At 43.0% G+C, this 15,502-nt stretch overlaps 1 protein-coding gene across 10 annotated transcripts in view; it reads right to left on the bottom strand.

The window, feature by feature from the left end:
* NCALD (neurocalcin delta) overlaps positions 1-15,502 on the bottom strand; it is a 347,766-nt gene that overhangs the window by 46,935 nt on the left and 285,329 nt on the right. The window contains exon 1 of one of the 10 annotated variants that reach the window (XM_037133374.2): positions 5,265-5,373. The exons of the other annotated variants lie outside the window; for them this stretch is intronic. The gene's annotated coding sequence lies outside the window, so the exon portion shown is untranslated. Of the gene's footprint in view, positions 1-5,264; positions 5,374-15,502 lie in introns of those variants that run through there. 10 annotated transcript variants of the gene reach the window in all.

The following is a 15,502-nucleotide window of genomic DNA, read 5'->3' as shown; positions in this document are numbered from 1 at the left end:
GGCAACAATGCAGTAATGGGTTTTCAAAAGCCAGGAAAATACACTCTAAAACCACTGTTACTGTCTAGCTGCTGCTCTTAGCTAAAATCCAGGATTTTAACTGAAGATCAACACCCATCTGTGAACAGCAAAATAGGATGAAGCTAACCTTTCGTGTCTAACCATTTACCTTTTGGCCTCTATGTTGTACACAAGTTTGTGTATGTCTTGGGAATGTGGGGCACAGGGTAGAGCAGAATATTCTTCTATCAGCAAAAACATATAGTGGTGGCAACAAGAGACTCCCAACGATTAATACCATTGCGAGCTCAGCTTGAACTGTTTTGGGTTCTGGAATTACTATTGATGTGAAGAGAATAAGAAGCGAGATGATGCCAAACATACTCACATTCAGAGGTGTCCTAGAATATAGGACCTGTCATAGATTAAATTTTTGTTCCCTCCTTCCCTTTTTTTTAGTAAGACAAATGGCAAAAATCCAATCAGAAGTGGCCTCATTTAAGAGTATAGATGTAAGGGCTAGGGGCTCTACTGTCTACAGGGCAGAGTGATTCAAGACCCTACATTCTGAGGGTCTAACAGAGCAGTTGCTCCACTATTTGGGTGAAGAACCTTCAGAAAAAGATTCCATGAGGAGGCAGATGCTTAAGAGGCTTTGACTCAGCACAACTGAGTCTGGCTTATGTTCCGAGAGAAGTGGCTATCTAGGTTAACCCTCCTGGTTGGGGATCCTGGCTGGCCTGAGTGGTCAGCAGGACCAGCTAGGATTCCCTGCAGCAATGAACAACCAACGACAAGCTGCAGAGCCAGTGCCCAGCATCATCGCTGTGTGACAGTGAGAAGCGATACAGGCGGACCAGTGACACCGCAGCAATCCAGGCAAGGCACGTGCAAGTCAAGGGCCATTTTTTAACTGAATAAGCCCAAGAGAGCGCTATACAATTAAGGAGATGGATCAGATCAAGGGAGATATATAGTAGGATATGTGGGGGTTCTAGATATTTACCTAGAATATAGGAGGGACGCACCATCACCTGCACCCCAGTTTGTGGAACTGTTCTCACAAGTTGCAAGTGCATCGCATAAAAGAATCTGGCTGGATGAGATTATCCTGGTAAGAATCTGGCTCCAACACACCCTACACATAGTGTGTTTTCTTTCTTGATTATTAAATTTATCCTATTAAAATCTCCACTACGCAATATGTCAGTTATTGACTCTTGTTCAATCACCCCTGGCAATAAATTAGGTCACAGTCCCCTGCCATCTTTCCAATAAGGGAGTGGCTGATAGCATCTGGAAGGATGAACACAATCAGAGACACAGCGGCTCCCTACTCCGTCTCATAGGGCTCTGTCTTTTAAAACAGATTGGATTATTCCTTCTTGTAAGTCTTTCCAACAAGCAAAAACTGTCTCCTGTTGTAATCCTTTTTCCTCTCTGCGTTTCCTCTTGGGTTCCATGTCAATATTTACACATCACCACTCACTCTGTTTACCTAAGATGGCCTTCAGATCCCGTCCACAGCCTCTCATCGAGAATAACTGCACATTTTCCATTATTTAATATTGTCTCTAATAACCTTTCCACTTTGACAGGAAAACAACTTTCCAAAGTCAACGAATATCTCTCTTTTAAAAAGAAAATTAGTTGAACATTCAAGGCGCAATGGTGAGCCATGCGAATATTGTCCAAAAAGCTGTTTGTTAATTTCCCCCCATTCACTCAATTTTCCTTATTTCTCTGGAAGCTAACACAGAGCATGCCCTGACCTCAGGAGGCCGTGGACCAGCTGCTCAGAGCGGGCTTGCCGTGACTAGCCCCTGTAATTTCTTTCACAGAGGATAAGAGGGGGAGGAGAAAGGCAAAAAGAAGAGTGGCTGTTTTTCTTTCTGTCCTGGCTCTGACAAAGTATTTTGAATTCCAGTGGTGCAAAAGATCCCCTTTTTCCCCTAAAATTGTTTTTCACTTGTCCTCCTTCATCACCCTCGGTCCCAGATAGTCACTAGTTCTGATCAATTGCATCTCAGAAAAATGTATTGTTTTTCTTCTCTCCATGTCTTGCCCACATTCTGTCTTCATTTGTTTCTAACAAAATGCTCAGATGAGAGGTCTTGAGGAATACCGACGGAGTGTGAACATTACTTCTTGCTTGCACCAGTGGTCTTCTCTCCCGACTAGCCTCCCCTCCAGACAATTCCACATGCAGCTGTGAGAGAGGCTATTTTTTTTTAAACTCACATCTCTCTGTGCTGCTTCGTTGCTTGCAAACACTAATAACACACCACTGTATTCAATGGCAAGTCTAACATCTCAGCCTGACATGACAGATTGCTTCCCAAACTGGCCCTATCCGTCTTTTCTAAAGTTCTTGACCCTCTCCCTGTTCACTCCTACCGCAGCCACTATGAGCACAGGCTCCTCTTAAATAGCCAGGCACTCTCTCAGCTCATCGTGGGTGTCTCCTACAGAGGTCTCAGCCCCCACTACCGTTTTTCATGCTGCCTAGACTTCTACCAAATAAAGCCCGAATCAAGCGCTTACTCATCAGTTACAAATGATCATTCTCTGAGCACGTTCTAGGTGTCAAACTCTATCTTGAGCACTTTATTTACCATTCCAGTATTTCTTTCAATTCCAGTAATAACAATGAAAGTTAAATATTAATTCATTCACTGATGTGTTCACCAAGTTAATAATGGCAAATCCAGATTTAACCCCATACATCTGCCTGCCATCATCAGAGACCAGTTGCTCTTACCCACCATATATCACATACCCTGCCTCATTCCCCTCCATGTGTCTCTAGCATATAACTTTCCTGTAGTGCTCACTGCCTCATAAGAGAGTTGCTGTTGACAGACAGGAGTTCCCTGGAGGGATTATGAATACCTCAGTAGCAAGGCTGGTTCTTATATAATCTGTGTGTCTCTTGTGCTAAGCATAGCTCTGCCACACAGAGAATGCCAGAAAAAAATTTTTTGGTAATTGAATTTGAATCTACGCATCCAAGAATAAGAAAAAACTCGATCCCAACTAAACTGGATAGTTGAGCCACACGTAGATCTCAGAGCTCTTTTACCTACAAAGAACAAATTCAGGGACTCAGTTGGATAATAAGGATACTGAATCTCCACTTTCATCTCCAACTCACTTCATAAATTACTCTCTTTAACTCACCTGGAGGAACCTGGCCTTGTAATATTCATGACGGCCATCCGCAATTCAACCAGCCAAGAATACAAGCAGATACCTCCTGCATTTTCAATACTGGCATTGCTTAATCTGAAATGCTTTTTTGGAAGACAAAGAAGCATTCACAAAAGGAAACAGTGGTGAATGTTGATCACGAGGAAGGTTTACAACAAAGCGCTTTGCTGATTCACACAGTGCTTCCATGCAGATGGCTAGCAGAAATTTTTACAAAGGTTCTCTCTTCTAAGCCTAGGCAACACACCAGGAAGATCGTGTCTTTAAAGACAAGGAAACTGAAGGAGAGAGATGGGGAAGGGAGGGAGAAAAGAAGAGTGGAAGGGAAGGAGAGAGAGAGACTTGCCTTTAATTCCCTGGTACAGTGGGGAAATTGTACATAGTAAAATGAAGTAAACATTTTTTTTTTTTTTTTACTGAAAGGAGACCTCATCTGAATTCCAGGTAGCTCCTGAGAATATCCTAGGGACCTGCCTACTCTCAGGCCCAGGAGAGCAATATTTTCTTTCCTACTCTCATTTCAATTCAGCCCTATAATGAAGAGTTCTGGAGATTGACGGGAAGGGAGCCAAAACACTAGACGTTAATCCTGAAACAGGATGAGAAAAAGTCATCAAAGCTCCAGGTTATCAGACTAAATTTTCAGGGGCTATTGTCACTATTATTTCCTTCTCTTGTGTGAAACAAGAACAACAAACAAACAACAACAACAAAAATGAGAAAATGTACAGCTACCCCCAGCACTTGCCTTGGACAGCGATATCTGACACTCAGAGTATGTCATGGGTAGGGCGTATGGAGGAGATGCCAGTTTGGTGCCTAATTAAACAGTGCTCAATATTTACTCTCACTTAGCAATTCAATAAAAAGCATTTCCAAGGCCGTACCAGACCCCAAGAGGTTAGTTAAGATGGCGGTCGATAAACAAACTGACCCAAGGTTATGGCTCATGTCCCATTAGCCTGGTTCTGACATGATTTCCCAAGAGCTACTGGCTGATAATCCAAAGATCAGGCCTGGTTAGAGAATATCTCATCCCATTTTTCCCAGGGGAACACCTCATCTACCAACTACTTGTCATGCCAAGAACACAGGCCCTGGGCCTGGCTGGCCTGGCTAGTGAGGGACTTTATTTTTACAATGCTTATCGGTGCCCCTTTAGGTCCAGGCCAGAGGGCTCTGAAGCAGCTGGAAACAAGAGCCAGCTGGGGGCCCTTCCATACCAGAAGTAAAGAATTGGCCCAAGGCCATATTGCTACGTATTCTGGGAAGGACAGATGACAACATGAAGAGAAAGGGACCTCCGCTCACCCTAAAGCAAATGCAAACTGACATCTGGATCGGGGTAGCTGAGGTTGCAGGAGAGTGTCAAGCTGCCTTAACCAGATTCAGCAAACTCCTTGCTAATTCAGGTGAATGAAGAAGGCCAGTGTGCATTAGTGGAATTCCAAAACCATAGCACATAGGCTGTTTCTTTCAAGTTTATAGAGCAACTCAACTTTATCTTAACCTGGTTTCAAACTGAGGCGTGTTTGTGCCCTCTGCTACTGAACCCATATCTCATTTGGCATAATCAGCAGTCATTAAATTCAATAGTTCATGACGTTAAGTTCTGCAAAGGTTTGCTCCCATGGCTATGACAAACACCCCCTCCAACTCCTGTTTACCGTATGTATTGACCCAGCTTGGCCTTCCTTCAAAGGCATCATAGAGATAAACCCAGGACCGCTTGAAGTCAAATGATCATAAATTGCCAGTTAGCAGCGTACAAGTGGATGAAGTTTTTCCTTTATAGATCTAAGCCTGTGTTCCGTCCCCTTCTCGTGGGAGCTTCAAAACGTCTGAGCAGATGTTCAGTCTCAGGGGAGGGATGCTTTACTGCTGTTGTATTTACTTCCTCCAGCAGGGTCCACTTCATTTCCTTATGGACCAGAGAGGACAATGCTACCAGCCTAACTGCCACGTGGGGGAGGAGAAGCCTGGGATCCTGGTCCCCAGGAAGCATGATGAGTTGAGAAGGGGATGCACTGTGTGTGCCGTGGAACCTCACTTACCTCTGGCTTTTAGTTTCCAAAATTAGGTCTGCAAATTTGCTGGAGCAGTAGCTTCATCTCTGGGTGCATGAATGAAGCCGCTGATTAGCTGGGACATGAACCTTTCCGTCCGAGGCTATCTCTGCATCTGTTTTAGCACAGGCAGCCTCTCTCGGTGAGTACAAAGGGGTGTGTAAGTGTACAAATAACCCTCCTGTGACCGTGATGTCCTTTGATATTTATTTTCCTGAAGTATTTACCCTGGGATTAAATAGTGTTTGTTTGGGGCATTGTAATAAAAATTCTTCACAAAATCTCTTGGATAAAAGTACATGAATTGAACCACCCAGTCAACAACTATTTATTGATCCCTCATTACATGCAAGGTGTTCAGCAGGTGAGGTGCAGCCTTGTCCTTTAAGACCTTATTTAGTTGGAGCAACAGAAGTATTTATAGATGTGGCCAGGCAGGGACTTTTATTTGTCTCCCACAATCAATCACGCCTTCCTTTTAGTAACAGAATTCCCCAGGCTGGGCATGTGGCTACCCTACACACTATGTTTCTTGGCTTAGATATGTCCATGTGACCAAGTTCTGTCCAATGGGATATGGGTAAAAGCGAGATGTGCAACTTCTGGGTCATGTCCTTAAAAGGAAGCCACTTGTTCACTTTTCCTCCTCCCTCTTCCCAGGGCCCAGAATGTATATGTGGGAGTGTGAGCCAAATTCTACCATCATGAGAATGGCACAGTAGGGGACGGTGGAGTGACACCATGGAAGGGGTTGGACCCGGGAGGGCCTTAGGGGACAATCTCCTGTCCCTTGATTGCTTATCTGCTGGACAGAGGGGGAGAGGGGAGAAGAGAGAAAGAGAGAAAATGAGTTCCTTTCTATTCTGCTGAAGCCACTGTTAGTCTTTGTTCAAGCAGCTGAATTAATATCCCAACTAATACATACATATTTCCTTATTTGAACCAGCAGTTTCTGGAAGTCTCTTTATTGCCCTCACCCTGTCAGTAAGCCCACATAGAGTAAGTGCTCACCTCATTGTTGTGGATGATTACACAAAGATATAGTTATTAAAAATCCCATTTGCTCTTATAAAATAATTTAATACCATTATAAGAAGATCAAAGGATTAACTTAGAAGGAAAGCTCCAAAGTGATATCTGGCCTGGCTTCTAAAGAGCTTTAAAAAAGGCAAAGAGAACATATCATTAATCCATTCGTTTCCAAAAGGTGAAAATATTTCAAAACAAGGGGATTTTATCAGAAGACTGAAACACATAGAGGAAAGATTCAGAGAATAAACCTTTTTCCTGTGGTCAAGCAGAACTTTGTAAATTAGTACTGGTCTATACTGCTGTGTGGATAAGGTCTATTTTTAATTTAAAAAATAGACGGAAAATAGTTGCCCAAAAATAGTACTGCAGAAACCTACCTAACATCAGTGCTTCTGGCCTGTGACTGTTAATTGCTGCTTTAGAACCGCTTTACTCTTACTGTGTCACTTTAGCAAATTGCTCAGTGGCTGTAAGCCTCAGTTTCCTCATCTCTACAATGGCAATTCATCCCACAAACATGTATTGCTTGTCTACTTTATTTATTTATTTATTTGGTTACAGATTATTCTGAGTGCACTGTGCTTTTGGGTGCAACTCACATCTGAACAGGCAGACCAGGTAAAACAGATTGCTCTCCCTCATGGGTGGGCCTCAAACAATCAGTTGAAGGTCTGGAAACAACAAAAAAGCTGACTCTCCCCTGAGAAAAAGAGAATTCCTCCTGCCTGCCTGCTGTCGAACTGGAACGCTGGCTTTTCTCCTGCCTTCGGACTCAACCTGAAACACCGGCTCTTACTGAGTCGGCCTTTAGACAAGAACTAGACCATCTGCTCTCTTGATTCTCAGGCCTTTGGATTTGGACTGGAATGAAACAGCAGCTTCCCTGGGTCTCTAGTTTCCTGATTCACCCTGCAGATCTGGGGACTGGCCTGTGTCCATAAACTTTATGATAAATATTTGTTTCTCTGGCAAACCCTGACTAACTCAGTGTTCTTGAGATGCCCATTAGATATTCAAGTGAAGGGTCCAGTAGGCAGTTGGATGTGAGTCTGAAGTTTGGCACTTAGTTTGGTGCTGGTAACAGATATTTGGGAATCACTGGCGAAGATGGTATTTTAAGCCAGAAGACTGGGTAGGATTATTGTGGGAAGAAATATTGATAGAAATGAGGAACTGTCATCAAGTCCTGGGTCCCTGAATGTCTAAAGATCAGGGACATTGGTCACAGAGGGTGGGAAAAAGCAGCTATGGAGACAAGAGGACACCACGGAAATGTGTTGTCCCGAAGCCCAGGGGACAGTAATCATGGAGGAAGGAGGAATCTTTTCTACCAAATGCTGATGACTAGTTTCTGCCATTGGCAGATGTCATTGCATTCAGCAATGCAGTAGCCACTGGTGACCTTGACAAATAAGAAGTAGCTTAGGAGAAGTGAACTCAAAGCCCTCTGGAGTGTTTAGGAACCCCAGTAAGGAGGGAAGCTGGAGACAGGAGTATGGGCTCTCTTCAGAAGAGCTTGTTCAAAAGAGGCACAAGAAGAAAGGAGAGCAATTGGCAGGGAAAGGGGGAGGTCAAAAGAAACCTTTTTTTAAGTGACAAAGCTAATAGCACGTTAATATCACCAGCTGCCATTTATGGAGCACCTGACTGCAGTGCTAGGTACTTTACATGTGACAACACATTTAATCCTCCAAATGGTTTTGTAGTGTGGTTATTTATACCTCTATCTTCCACGCAAGGGGACAGATGTTAAAACCACTGTCAGTAAGTGGCTGCGCCAAGACTGAAACTCAGGTGCTTGTAAGTTGAAAGCTGGTACTCCTAATAACGACGGTACATTCATTGCCTCTATAACAGAGCCTGCTACTCACAGAGCCTGCCTCCTGCAGGGAGATCAGACCTGTTATGGCCCTGGGCATGTGTTAACTGTAGGATTCTCATCACAGCATGCAAGAAGCTTCTAATCAGACAGAGCAGTGTGCAAAGAGATTTGTATCCTTCTCTGATCCCAACCTCCTTTAGAAGGATGTATATAACATGACATCCTTATGTGCACTGCTGTGCACAGAACTCCATGTGAACAGGACTTACATTACATCTAGGGAGAAGAACAAATAGTCATGTGCCCACTCTATCTCCAGATTTGGCAGGGCAGTGGAAAGAAGTCCTGCCCTTTCTTACCTACCATGCTAGTACAGATCCAAAGAATTTCATAAATATGTATTTGCTGCTCGTACACTTGCTACATGAACCTGAGGGGGGCGCTGTTCTACAGATGGGCAGCAGCGGGAAGAGGCTCACTGCTATCCTCAGGAAGAGAGCTCCCAGGGTCTCTGGCTACTGTCAAACCCCAACAGGTACAAATATGCAATATACCAAAATTACATCAGACTGCAACATTACAGGTTCCTTTTTAAAAATACATAATTTTTTTCTTCAGTAAAAAGTAATTCGTTCCTGGAATCTTTGCTTACACTCAAAATGACATTTGATTATAAAGCTGTATGGAAATTCCCTGCACGAAAGACAAAGGATGTATATATGGGGGAGGAGTGGGAATGAGGAGTGAACTTGTCTTCCGAACCCAGGGTTACTGTGTAAGATGATCGACCCTGGGCAGGGTTGGGAGGGGGGGACCGCAAAAGAGAGCAGGTGAAGAGCTTCAGGAAACTCCCTCAGTTAAGCACGGGGCAACCTGGAAACAGCCATTTCAATTAGTGCCAGGCTGACTGGGAATTAGAATTAAGAGATTATTTTAAACAACGGCCCAAGGATAATTTGCTTAGCATACCGACCTCTATCTACTACAATATACTTAGCTTTTTTCCTCTGCAATGTGGCATTAACCTCGTTTACTGTTCAGTTCTTACACAGCACGTATTACTAGTCATAAAGGGCCTTTTAATTCTCACATACAGAATTCCACTGACAGCCTCATGGACGTGTCTCCCCCAAGGAGGAAAGCCCCAGTAAATGCTATCGAGGACTTCCGCCAAGATGGACGCGTAGATGGAAGCACTGTCCCTTCTCTCACAACCAAGTTTAAAAACAACAAAGTTTTAGCAACAAAAATGCAGCCAAACCACAGAAAATTGAACTACACGGAAGTCTGACAACAACGAACCCTTCAGCCAAACTGGTAAGAGGGGCAGAGACAGCAGCAGAGAGGGGCAGGAAAGATCCACCTAACCGACCTGGGCGCAGGACCCAGGTGCGAAGGCAGCCGTGGGCGGATCCCAGGTGTGGAGTAGCGGGCGAACCCGCTGAGGGCTGATAGTGGTCACACATTCATGTGCAGATAAACCAGTGAAGGAGTGAGCAGGCCCCAGCAGCAGGAAGCTGCAGAGGGAACCACCATTGTCCCTCTCTGACCCCGCCCCCACATACAGCATCACACACCAGCAACCTGGGTGGCTCCGCCCTGGTGAACATCTGAGGCTCTGCTACTCATACATAACAGGCATGAACAGATCAAAACATGGCTCAAGAACAACTCAGAGCCCCAGAGCCGATAAATCTAAGCGATGAAGAAATAGCCAAACTTTCAGATGCACAGTTCAAAACACTGGTGATCAGGATACTCACAGAACTGGTTGACTTTAGTCATAAATTAGAGGAACATATGAAGGCTAAACTAATTAAAATGAAGGGAAATGCACAGGAAACCAATAGTGATGGAATGAAAACTGGGACTCAAATCAAGGGAGCAGATCAGAAGGAAAAAATGACCAAACAGAGAAATATGAAGAAACAAGAATTCAAAAAAATGAGGAGAGGCTTAGGAACCTTCAGGACATCTCTAAATGTTCCAACATCCAAATTATAGGGGTACCAGAAGGGGAAGAGGAACAGCCACGAGTGGAAAACTTATTTGAACAAATAATGAAGGAGAATTTCCCCAATCTGGCAAAGGAAATAGACTTCTGGGAAATCCAGGAAGCTCAGAGAGTCCCAAAGAAGTTGGACCCAAGAAGGAACATACCAAGGCACGTCATAATTACATAAGCCAAGATTAAAATGAAGGAGAGAATCCTAGAAGCAGCAAGAGATAAGGGGACAGTCACCTACAAAGGAGTCCCCATCAGACTGTCAGCTGATTTCTCAAAAGAGACCTTGCAGGCAAGAAGGGGCTGGAAAGAAGTATTCCAAGTCATGAAATCCAAAGACCTACATCCAAGATTGCTCTATCCAGCAAAGTTTTCATTTAGAGTAGAAGGACAGATAAAGTGCTTCTCAGATAAGATCAAATTCAAGGAGTTCATCATCACCAAGCCCTTATTATATGAAATGTTAAAGGGACTTACCTAAGAAAAAGAAGATATAAAAGATGAACAGTGAAAGGACAGCAAACTCACAGTTATTAAGAACCACACCTAAAGCAAAAGCAAACTACGAGGACGGCTAGATCAGGAGCAGAAACAAAGAAATGAAGATCACATGGAGGGTCAGCAACAGGAGAGTGGGAGAAGGAGAAGGGGGGAGAAGGTATGGAAAATAAGTAGCATAGACGGTAGGTAGAAAATAGATAGGGGGGAGGGCAAGAATAGTATGGGAAATATAGAATCTAAAGAACTTGAGACATGTGGTCATAAACTAAAGGGGGGAATGGTGGCGGAGGGGTGTGCAGGGTGGAGGGGAATGAAGGGGGAAATAGAACAACTGTAATGGCATAATCAATAAAATATATTTTTAAAAAATGCTATTGAACGTCCCTCTAGCCCACCACCCCTGACACACCTTACTTTCAGTTATTCTGAACTTTTAGAGAAAGTTTCATTTTGGACAAACTAGCCCATATTTAGTGCATTGACAAAGGGATTCTTTACATTTTTTCAGAGGTCTATCCATCATCCATGGGTTATGACTTAGGAAAACACTAGAAGCCTGGCCATCAGGAGAAAAATAAATAGTGAATTCCATTTTAAATTGGAAACAATTGGACTTCATTTGTAATCTTACATTTTTTTCTTGTGCTTTTTTCTTTTTTGTTGCCTTTTTAAATTTTTTCTTAATTATAGAAATAATACATGCTCACTGAAAATAGATTCAACCCATACAGAATAACATAAAGGATAACATAAAACATGTCATACAAACCCATTCCTAAAAGAGTATAATGAACAATCTGATGTCTATTTTTCCAGATTTTTCTTTACATGCAATACACATATATTAAAGATCCCTGACATGAACTTCCTGAAGTTGAGTATGAAATTTTGCATGCATGTGTATCATATATGCACTTTATTTTTTTAAAAAATATTTATTTATTTTTAGGGATAGAGGAAGTGGGGAAGAAAGAGAGGGAGAGAAACATCAATTAGTTGCCTCTCGCACACCCTGAGTTGGGACCTGGCCAGGAACCCACGTGCCCTGATGACCTTTTTCGTAGAACGATGCCCAATCCACTGAGGTACATCAGTCAGAGCTGTATATGCATTTTAAAGGGAATGGGACCACACCTTTTATGTTTTTTTAATGTTTAAAATAAAATAAATGTTGCTACATATTTAACGTAACATATATAAAGTATACCATAATAAAGTATATATAATTTTACATTCCTATTTAGTTTACAAAAATCTAATCATGATCGACATATAATTCTGAAATTCACTTTTCCCATTTATGAACTTTTTTTAGTTTTAGAAGTATTTTTTATTGTTTCTAATATTGTTTATCACTTGGTTTTTCTCCCTTTAAGAGCCAGAATCTGGGGCTTGGAGACAGAAAAGTCTGGACTAAACTCCAGCCTGAGCCACTTACAAGTTCTGTAAGTTTGGCAAGCTACTCAGACTGTAGAAGTCTCTGTTTTGTCATCTGTGAAATCAATTAGAATTATAATGGAACTATTATAAGGAATAAATAGCTGGCACATGCAATGACTGGCAGAGAATGAACACTCAATAAACATTCATACTTTCTGTAGGTAGAATGCACTTGGTCCAAAATCATATATATAACATCTGGAGAAGGCTTTCACAATCAGGATTTAGGATGACAATAAAGTAGATTACTGAGAATAAAGCTGACACCACATGCTGGGATCAAATAGCATTACCCACTACTTAAGAGTAAGTCAGCAGGCAAATGATGATTTATACAGCTGTAAATGTTACAAAGGATCAGGTGTCAGCCCCAACCAGCGCGGCTAAGGGAATTGACATGGACTGACCTAATCAGGACTCCCTTCCTCTCCTGTGGTGCTGGGAAGGTCACAGTCTATACCATTCCATGCTGGGATTGGCCTTCCCTTTCTGGGTTTTGTTACTTAGTTCTCAGACTTTGCGTGGACAAATGCTGTAAGCTCAATGAAAGTGCCGAATTCCATTTCTTACGTGTGTTGCTGGTGGTCTGCTTCATTTATTCACACGGAGATGGTTTGGGTCTTTAGCCAGACCTGGAGCTCTCTCCACTGCCCGTGCCTTGGCCCTGCTGTGTCCACTCCTTGCCTCTGGCATCCTGGGCAGCCCACAGCAAGGGCCAGCCTGGGGTAAGGCCCTGCCATGACCGCCACTCGCCGGGCAACAACTAAGCACCAGCATAGTGCTTAGGTGCATTGGTGTAGTGAGCTGTGGAGTGGGCCCAAAAGTCCATTTAGCTTTTCCCATAAAATAAGAGATACGTATTTCATTTTCACCAATAACTTTATTGATTCAGTTATTTTGAGTATGTTGGCTCTCTCCCGTGTGGTACAACATTGATTGTTCTCAGTTAAGATCTCAGTTTGATCACTATCAACTTCAACTGGTCTACCTGACCATAGAGCACCATCCCGTGAGAAATCTCTAGCACAAAACTTTGCAAACCACTTTTGACACATTCAATCAGTCATGGCATCTTCTCCATACCCTGCACAAATCTTTTTTCTTTTTGTGTTTGAGTTGCATTTTTACCTCTCTTGAAATAAAGCATAATATGCTGAAAATGTTGCGTATTTTCTTTCATCTTGAATATTAAAATGGCTGCACAAAAATTCACCAATTTTGATAAGTTTTTTATAATGCATGCTGCCATGACAGCTGTCACAACACAATCTAACAAAACTGTTCCAGTGACATCGAAGACAATTAAGCGCCACTAGAGCCGTCTTACAGAAAAAAACAAATGAACAATTTGGCAAACCCAATATATGTTGCACTTGCAAGACTTTGGTGGAAAAGGAGAAAACATCAGTTTGGTGCCCACTGGAATTTTCCCTTGGGCAGAGCAGATTCTGGAGCACCAGCAGGTAAAGACCTTCTCATCAGGGGTCTTTCTGCAGGAGGACACTTCCAAATTCACAGCCTTCACCCGCAGATTGGAGCTGTAATTAACCCCTGCAGCTTTGCAGGAAGAGCAGAGAGAAAACTGATCAGAAAGAATAAATTAAGTTATCTGTGGTGGGCAGGATAACAGGCCCAAAGATGTCCACATCCTCATCCCTAAAACTTGCGGACAAGTCACCTTATATGGCAAACAAGACTTTGCAGATATAACTAAGAATCTGGAGATGGAAGAGGCTCCTGGGTGATCCAGGTGGGCTCGGTGTCATCACAAGTGTCCTCACAAGAGGGAGGCAGGAGCCCTGCAGTCCGAGGGGAAGGCGGGACAACAGAAGCTGGGGTTGGGGTGATGTGGGGAACCTCTAGAAGCTGGAAAAAGGCAAGGAAACAGGTTCCTTTCCAGTGTCTCCTGAAAGGAGCTCTGCCCCGCTGACCTGCTCTGGCCTCCAAAAGTGTAAGAGAATAAACTTGCTCCACACACTGAATTTGTGGTGGTTTGTTACAGCAGCCACAGGAAACCAAAGCAATGCCTTATCCCAAGTACCTTAGAACAACACTGTATTAAACTTGAAGACCTATAGCCAGTTTATTTAAATTCCTAAAATGAATGTTTCTTGGTATTTCAAACAATCCATTCATGATGTTCTAATTGACCTGCTTCTCCCTCTTCATAAAGAAAATGAACACACCTGTGAGGTTTCAGGTGAACGCTGCACTGTGTACTCTAGATACTTCCTAAACCTAACAGAAGGTTGTTTCCCTTCCCCTTGGAAACCACTGCAGGGGTGCTACCGTCTGATTGACACACATTATAAACAACTGGGAGTACATGCCAATAGATCGGACAATGTGGGTCAAACAGACAAATTCCCAGAAACATGCAGTCTTCCCAAACTGAGTCAGGAGGAATCAGAAAACCTGAATAGACCGATTACAACTAATGATATTGAAGCAGTAATCAAAAAACTCCCAGCACACAAAAGCCCTGGACTGGACGGCTCCACAGACACACATTCACGCACGGACCCCAGCTTTACAAATCTAAGGCAGGGAGGCCTGATTGGAGGTGTATGCAAATTCCTCTTTTGCTCAGACACTTGTGAACATTTTCAACACCCACTTACAACAACTTTCATCAGCTCAGTTGTAGGAAAGTTAAAAACTCTTCCTCATTTTGATTCTAATGAGCTTCTTGCAGAAAAGCATGGTCTTCGTTTACATACACAAATTTAGAAGCACTGTGAAATCTCAAACAAAATTAGTCACCAGAGAGAATTAGATAACCTAATAAAACCCAGGCTGAGCCACTCACATTCACAGGAGTCTGGATAATTCTGGCCAGCGGACCAAAGGGAGGGCAGCCAAGTGCTGATGGGAGACCCAGCAACCCAGGAATAGAATTCAAATAACAGGAGCAAAGATCATTAGCAGACAGACAGGGCTTGTTGTTCTTGTCCTTAAAAATGAAGAGGTGTCCTGTAGTTGGAAGGTTCCTAACATTATTGTTATTTGAATGAGCCAGAAAACTTCAGATCCCAGAAATGCATTCTTTGTGGCCATACATTTCAGAGAGAAGGCTTTGGTTTTCAGAAAACCTGCTATGTGTCCCTGGGCTCTCCAGCTGGACATCGCAATCACCCACGTTTCTGTGCAGATGCTAGATGGCGTGGGGACAGCCAGGGAACACTGGGTTGCTCTCCTGTATCAGTCACTTCTCTAATCAAGAGCTCCAGGTACCTGCATATGCCCGGCACTCTAGACTAACTCCCTTAAAAAGAAACAAAAACTCATCTGGAGCTGGCATCATAGTCATCAGGCAAAAGTGTTGTAATTATTATTTTGATGGATTTTTCCTGTGACTTACAGTCCCTTTGTAAACAGGCTGCTTCTTACTCTCTGGTAGTAACAATTTACGTAGAAAAGATGACT

This window comes from Artibeus jamaicensis, unplaced genomic scaffold, assembly GCF_021234435.1.
Source record: "Artibeus jamaicensis isolate MK-2021 breed Jamaican fruit bat unplaced genomic scaffold, CSHL_Jam_final scaffold_916, whole genome shotgun sequence".
In the NCBI taxonomy this organism is placed as follows: Eukaryota; Metazoa; Chordata; class Mammalia; order Chiroptera; family Phyllostomidae; genus Artibeus; species Artibeus jamaicensis.
The sequence above is the reverse complement of the archived record's forward strand: the minus strand, read 5'-3'. Positions and strand labels throughout refer to the sequence as shown.